This window comes from Syngnathus scovelli, chromosome 17 (genome assembly GCF_024217435.2).
Source record: "Syngnathus scovelli strain Florida chromosome 17, RoL_Ssco_1.2, whole genome shotgun sequence".
NCBI classification, from domain to species: Eukaryota; Metazoa; Chordata; class Actinopteri; order Syngnathiformes; family Syngnathidae; genus Syngnathus; species Syngnathus scovelli.
The window spans coordinates 10817559-10825235 of record NC_090863.1 but is presented as its reverse complement, the minus strand read 5'-3'; the positions used below and the strand labels follow the sequence as shown (position 1 = coordinate 10825235).

Here is a 7677-nt window from a genome sequence, read left to right as displayed (position 1 = left end):
TTTTTATTTTTTTTTTTTTTTTGCTGCCAAAACCAGGTGCGGGCATCACTCGAATCCCATCACTTAATTAACACTTTAATTTAATATGATAACAGGAAAAATGTAGTAAAACTCAAGGTTAGTGAATTAAATTTGTTAAATTAGTTTAGCCATTGAGAACAGCTGCATTCCAATGGACTGTACTTTTAAAGGTAAATTCCATTTAAAACCCTTTTACTTTTCATGTCTGGTTAAGAATGTTGCTTTTATTAACTATGGCTTACTCATACACTGACATTTGATTGTATCCCATTTCTTTGCATTGCAATGTAATGGCATGACATTTCTTCTTGTTTGATGGAAAAAAAAAAACTTTGCCTGTTTCTTTTTAGCATGTCCTCTTATTCCTCAGCACTTTTAACTCCCACAATGCATATTACCTTATACCAGTGTTTCCCAACCTTTTTAATAACAGGCCACTTTATGAGGGAAATATCATGGTCAAAGGTCACAGGTGTCAAGCTCTAGTCCTCGGGGCCGCGTTCCAACATGTTTCCCAACATTCCCTCGTTAAGTGCAGGTGCGTGAAAAGTCGTGTCATCGTGATTGTCGTGTCATTGTGTGTGTGTGTGTGTGTGTGTGTGTGTGTGTGTGTGTGTGTGTGTGTGTGTGTGTGTGTGTGTGTGTGTGTGTGTGTGTGTGTGTATTACTACTGCAGTGTAGTGTTGGCTCGTGAGTGAACAAAGAACGAATGTTTTCAGTGAACGAGAGTGAACGAAAAGATCTAAAGATCTTTGTAGCCATGAGGGAAAAACTTGTTTGGACCCGTTTGAAAATCATTGATTTGATATGACTCAAGAATTGTCTCTGTGCAACGGTGTGGTGTTTCTTAGCAACTGACTTGAAAATGAGTCCACGGGAGCACTGCAACGGCGGCAGAATTTTTGCAAGAACAATTCATTTTAGGATGAACTCTCGATACAAATATTTTCATTTGATGGAAGGCAATGGCGTTAACCACTCAACCAGAGCCTGCTCGGAAACCAAAGGAGATTTGGTCATATTGATAGGGTATCCTCCATCCAAACATGTTCGGTGTTGAAAGTTTCAACGGATAGACCCAAGCAACCCTTTCCACAGTAGTCACCATGACAGGCGACCACCTGGTGGCGTCAGTGTGCCGAGCGCCGTTGGACGATCAGGAGAAGAAGATTTGAATCGACGGATGTGACGTCAGGGCTTTAGGTCAATTGAAGACAGGTGTGCTCGCTCAAGGGGAGTTATCATATGCAAGTGCCACCGAGCGCGTGGCGGCGGCGGCGGCGGCGGACAGTTTCTCAGGTAAGCGAGCATGCTAGCAAATGTTTGTCGTCTCCTGCCGTTTTTCACGACGGACGCCGTGTTTGTTGCACGATTGGCACGCTTTGCTGCCTTTTCTCACAAGCCTTTTTTTTTTTTTTTTACATTTTGTTTGTCGCAGGATTGTCGTACTCTCGTGACTCGGCAACGTCGCGTCCACCGCGACGGTGGGCCTGGAGGTAAATTGTAGGCCGCAGGCCATTTAGCCCGTGAGCAAATGTTTGCAGTTTCTTACGATGCCATTTATTATTTCTTGCAGGATTTTCGCTGTCTAGGGAGTGCTTGAGGTTTCGGCACGGCACGGCACGCCACAATCCACTTTGCGTCGCGTCGTTGCGCGTTTTGGTGGTATTTTAAATGTATTTCGCGGTTGTTTTTTTTCATGCTGGCCAGCATTTTTTTCATTCGTCTGTCTGTAGACTGTTCGTAAATGACGCCGCCGCTAAGCGCGTGTTTGTCTGTCTATAGGAAATGTTAGTTTGACTCTAGTCAACAATTTTTTTATTTTATATGATGCGTGTGCCATTTCCGCGTCATGCAAACTGGTGAATGCAACGCATGTTACGTCATGTCCAAATCGGACCAAATCCATTCAAAGACGGCGCCCGCCCGCCCGCTCTCGTTCCGTTACGCAACAAACATTTGCGCGGCGGGTTATTTTCTCCCGTCTTGGACGCCGCCAACCTGGATCATCTGTCCAATGTGAGGGGAGTTGATGAATGATGAAATTAAAATATGAATTATAATCCTGAATAATTATCATAATTTACTACAATGTGATGATTATATATTTTTTCAAATGTAAAACTCTACTTAGAATGTATCAAATTCAAATATAAACTATAATTTTGATCAATTATCATAACTTACTACATTATATATTTTTTTTTTCAAATGTGAAACTCCTAGTATGTATAATTGTTGGTAAAAAAATCATGCCATTGGCACTCGACTCAATGTCTATTTTTGTTGCAATCATTTGCTTGTCTTTTGTAACACTAAAAACTGCCCAGCCAGCATCCTTCTATACAAAGCAAGCAGGAGGCTCTTGAAGGAGCCCGTTCAGTGATGTTGAGGACACTGAGAAAGAGTACTCCTAAATCAGGTGAAAACCTGTTTTTGTCAAGTTTCAACTTCCCAACACACAATGGTTGTCGAGTTTTAGCTTCCCAGCACACAATTAATGGCTGGCTGTGTTTTTGTAGGCTGCAAGAGGAGCCGAATGGGATAATTCCATATGAAAAGGCACAATGGCCTATCCAAAGGAGCGATGGCCTATCCAAAGGAGCGATGGCCTATCCAAAGGAGCGATGGCCTATCCAAAGGAGCCGTGGCCTATCCAAAGGAGCCGTGGCCTATCCAAAGGAGCCGTGGCCTATCCAAAGGAGCCGTGGCCTATCCAAAGGAGCCGTGGCCTATCCAAAGGAGCCGTGGCCTATCCAAAGGAGCCGTGGCCTATCCAAAGGAGCCGTGGCCTATCCAAAGGAGCCGTGGCCTATCCAAAGGAGCCGTGGCCTATCCAAAGGAGCCGTGGCCTATCCAAAGGAGCCGTGGCCTATCCAAAGGAGCCGTGGCCTATCCAAAGGAGCCATGGCCATATGCAAAGGAGCCATGGCCATATGCAAAGGAGCAATGGCCATATCAAGTCAAGAATCAAGCATCGCGCTGCAAAAGTCGACGTGTGCGGATCATGTGCCCAGGAGGGGGCAGTGTGGTTGCCTTTGGTTATGGGTGCACGACGGAAAGGTTGCAGGTGTGGACAGTGTTTGGGGGTCTGACGGTTGGTCTTGCTTAAGAGGTTGTGGCTTATCTGGATCCAGCGGTGTCTTGCGCTTGGTTGACATTGACGGCTCACTTAGGGGAGGACGTGGTGACTTGGATGGAGACAAAACTGAACTTTGACGCGGAGCCCAATGTCCAAGCTTGCCATATGACTTGTACCATTTTGTGTCTTTTTCTAACCTGCCACTGTCGTGCTCGCTGCGTTCTTTGTTCTCCCCCATCGGTGTAGGGCAGCGTTGGAGCGAGCCGATCCCGAATGTCCAGTTTTGCAATTTGACTTGTACTATTGTCTTTTTCTAACCTGCCCCTGTTGCACTTCATCTAACCCTAACCTACCACCACTGTGGTACTTGTGTTCTTTGTTCTCCCCTAGGTGTAGGACCGCATTGGACGGTAACATTTTGTCTTTTTCTAACCTACCACTGTCGTGCTTGATCTAAGCTGTGTGTCCTTTGTTCTCTAGGTGTAGGGGGCGGTGTTTGGGCGAGCCGGTCCACGAGGAAGACGTAATGATGCGAGCAGCGCCCAACTCATTGCATGTTCTGCCATTTGCAGGCCGGACGCAAAAGGGGGGGGGGGGCGCACAGCCCGATCCGACCGGGTGACGCTCACCAATAGTAGCTAGCCGCTGTGCTCAAGTAAGCAAGTGACTGACAACTTGGGGTGCTCTTTGAGTTTCTAACATTTGTTTCTGTTTCTGCAGACGGCGACCGGGATGTGACACGATCTGATCAGAGATGAACGGACCGCTGTGGCATCGCTCTGAAGTCGCCGACTTTTGAGGGAGACCCGCTTCCCTGGAGGCGTCGACCTGCGCAGCTTCAACGTGTGAAATGGATTTCTTTTTTTTTTTTTTAAATTACACCAGCGGTGTCCCAATGTCTGCTTGAGGGCTGCATACTGAAACAAATTCAGAATTCTTTGACACCAATTACTTCAATCAATCACGAAATGTTGCCATTGACATTTTGTGCTACAAAGCAGTGTTGCGTTCATTCATGTGGTGTGTTGATCAAGTTGCCCCGAGGCTGCCATTTGGACACCAATGGTGACGTGTGTGTGTAGGGCTGCACGTGTATTGGAAAACTGCCATATGGTGGTCTAGGTTATTGACATGCACTTTAAGACAGCAAACATTTGTTTTTTCATGTCTCAAATGAAACATGTTTTCTTGCCTAACTATTTGTAATGCGTTAAGACGATAAGTCATTGATGTAAGTTAAAGTTAACTCATCTAACTGATCTCATTGCGATCAAATAGTTAACCTCCATCCAAGAATTTTGCACAACTTGCCTCAATGCAGTGGTCTGGCCCAATACTGCCATATCATTGATTTTCCAAAATGTTGTGCAGCCCTCATTGAGTGCCAAACGCGCAGCGACGGGAAGCGCAAGCGCCCGCGCAGCGACGGGAAGCGCAAGCGCCCGCGCAGCGACGGGAAGCGCAAGCGCCCGCGCAGCGACGGGAAGCGCACGCTTCCCGCGCAGCGACGGGAAGCGCAAGCGCCCGCGCAGCGACGGGAAGCGCAAGCGCCCGCGCAGCGACGGGAAGCGCAAGCGACGGCGCAGCGAGACTTCTGTGCTTGTCTTGCAAGGTGGAAGAGCTGATGTATGAAACGAAGAGCCGGTGGACGGAGGCCACCAGACCCGCGATTGGTGAGCGGGGTGCAAAGGAAGGAATCACCCAAAGAAAGCAGTCGCCAAGTGTTGAAGAGGAGCCGGATGCATGACTGGCCAAGGCTGGCCAGAGGCGGTGACATGGCAATCCAATCTGCAAGGGTAGTGTACACACTTGTTGGTTTTAATTTGATTTCCTTATTTGTCTGCCGTTCAGGGTTGCCGGGGCGGCGGATGGGACGAGCGCCAGCCTGCACCGAGAGGGGCTGGGCTGCACCCACAAGACCAGGGAGGGGGCAGGTAATGAGTACGTTGACACATGTGAACCGCATGCAACTGAGTACCGTTTGTCTTTTTGCACTCGTGCGAGGCGGAAGACGAGTCCAACGCCGGCCTAAGTAGACCCGGACCTTGGCCAGTGACGAGCGGCCCACACGAGACTGATGGGTGCAGATGCAGCCAGCGTTTCGGGGGAGTATGACTTTGTTTTTTCTTTGGTGTTTTCCCTACCCCTGTCTGTTTGAATAGGGTAACTAGTAGCACGCACGAGCATTTGTGTTGCTGTGACCCTCAAGATACGAATTGGCAAAGTAGACACCCCCTGCCTACCTCCCTCCCTCTCTCTCGCTCTCTTTCTCCAATGCGCCCGGCAGTACCTGCATGGCCTGGTGCGCTCAGGGTGGAACGTGGCTATACCTTGCCCTTTGTGGAATAACAGGGTATAATGTCTGCCTGCCTGGGTCCCAGTGTCGTCGACGGTGTCGAGGACGAGGAGATTCTCCGTGACGTTCTCCGTGACGTCACGTCTTCCTCTTTTTTTCCTCTCGGGGCCAAGCCAGCTCTACTCAGGGGGAACTGGCCGGTTGCGCTTAAGTGCGCACCAAAGCCTCTTCTCATCTCCTCTTGCTCTCTCCCTCCCTGCCTCGCTCCCTCCCTTTTTCTAAGGGGTCGAACATTTCATAACCCGGATCGCTCCAATGCAGGAGGGCCGTTTGAGACATGCGTCAGCCCGTGCGTGCCGCTAGTTACCTGATTCAAACTTACCTTAGTCAAGGTTGGGGGGGAGGGGGGTGCTAGTGGAATTTTTCCCCTTGCCAAAACCACCACAATATGTCTGCCTTTCAGGATTGCTGAGGTAGTGGATTGGACGAGTGCCTGCACAGAGAGGGACTGGACAGGACCACGAGACCAGAGGGTAATAGTAAAAAACTTTATTTGTAGAGCACCTTTCATACAAGAAATGCAGCTCAAAGCATTTTACAACAAAGAGAGAAATTATAAGCATTGAATTCTTCATATAGGAACAGACATAAAAAGAAAACAAATATTAATGTATGCATACGCAATTAATAAAGGGAGCTTAAAATAGGAGCCAGCTTTAATAGACAGCTAATGAGTACGTCCGCAGAAGTAAACCGCATGCAACCGAGTGCTGTTTTTTTTTTTTTTTGCAGTGGCACGAGGTGGAGGATGAGTCGAAACGTCGGATACCGGCCGGGAGGATAACCCAACCGTCGGCCGACCTTGACGCCCGTGACGAGCGGCCTACGCAAGACGAATGGGTGCAGATACGGTGAGGGCAAAGCGCCCAGCCAGCGTTTAAGGAGAGTATGACTGTTTTTCCTTTTGTGCTTTCTTTCCCTCCCTCCACTTTTTCACTGGGTGTGCACACTGGTTGTCTGCATGATGCCTCTTTCTTTCTCAGCGCAGCGTCATTTTGCAATATTGTTGTTTTACTGTTGTTTTTTTAATAATGAAATGAACTGTTTGTACTGTAATTTTGTTTGTGTGCGTACGTGTACCACTGAACTGCAATTAAACTGTGAACTGAATTCATGTGGTCCATTTTAAGCATTGGCAGTCTATCGTACATACAAACTGGAATCATTTGAGACATTCTTAATGACAAGACAATTGTAAAGTTAGGCTGAAACAAAATTGACTTGATGAATATGCAGTGTCAGGCTTTTTTTTTTTTTTTTTTTTAAATCATACAAAGAAAAGCGGGATGCATTCTAAATGGTTGACAAAAGCCAAGTAGCCAGACACCCATACATGCAAACGACAAGCGCACAAACGGTCTCTGTTGCGATCAATAAGTCATCTTTGGCAACCCTGCTTTAAAATGGCCACCGAACTCAGAATCTTGCAGAATGTTGGTACATTTTTCTGTAAGAGTAAAAGCTGTCATTTGAATTTAGTCGGAGCCATGTTTTGGTTTGTTTTGAATCGTCATGCATCATGTGGGCATTCTTGTGAATAAAATCAACAGTGGTGTTTGCTTCTTGTTGGTGCTCTTGTAAATAAAGTAAACTTTGGCGTCAGTCATCATTCGCGATGTGCCTCAATCGATGGTGCATCGCTTGAATGTGGAACTTCTTGCATGTTTTGTTGCAGGGCTTGGCGTCCCCATTGGCTGTCTGACCACAAAGAAGGCTGCTGCTGTCCAGTCCAGGTTGCTGCTGTAGTCAATTGAATGTATAAACATAGTGTGTAACTTCCAGGACCTTAGCTTTCAATTCAAAGCAGTTGCGAAACTACACGGCCAGCGTCGGTACATGTACTGGGTGGTACCACCCAGTTCAGAGTGAAGTAAAGGCCAGAGTGTTCTTATTCATACCGGCATCCTTATGAAATTGTCCATATCAGAAAGGCTAGATGAATTCCAAGTGCTGCCACCGAGTAGCAGCATATTTGCCTCAACCTCTCTGATGCTGGGTCAATGCAATGCACCTTTCGTTGTTTTGCCCAAAACAACCTAAGAAATAAAGAAGTACTGCCGTTATCTCGCCAGTGTGCATGTGTGTTAAAAGTACAAGACAAACTCATTTGCATGATAGACGTCTAAACCACATGCTAGATATTTGCCTCAACCTGTCTGATGCTCTATTTAACTATGCGATAATTTTTAACAATTTCAATCATTGAAATTTTTAAGTA

At 47.0% G+C, this 7677-nt stretch overlaps 2 long non-coding RNA genes across 3 annotated transcripts; both read left to right on the top strand.

The window, feature by feature from the left end:
* The first annotated feature begins 1087 nt into the window (after nucleotides 1-1087).
* Nucleotides 1088-1826, top strand: LOC125985099 (uncharacterized). The gene is made up of 3 exons (XR_007487225.2): nucleotides 1088-1320; nucleotides 1460-1517; nucleotides 1598-1826. It is a non-coding gene; the product is annotated as an uncharacterized lncRNA (long non-coding RNA).
* Nucleotides 1827-1869: 43 nt separating this feature from the next.
* On the top strand, nucleotides 1870-7522 carry LOC125985098 (uncharacterized). 2 transcript variants are annotated; one of them, XR_011085641.1, is made up of 5 exons: nucleotides 1870-2443; nucleotides 2544-3758; nucleotides 3824-4873; nucleotides 4955-5037; nucleotides 5108-7522. It is a non-coding gene; the product is annotated as an uncharacterized lncRNA (long non-coding RNA). The 2 variants fall into 2 exon arrangements; XR_011085640.1 differs by having other exon boundaries at nucleotides 3824-5037.
* Nucleotides 7523-7677: the final 155 nt, after the last annotated feature.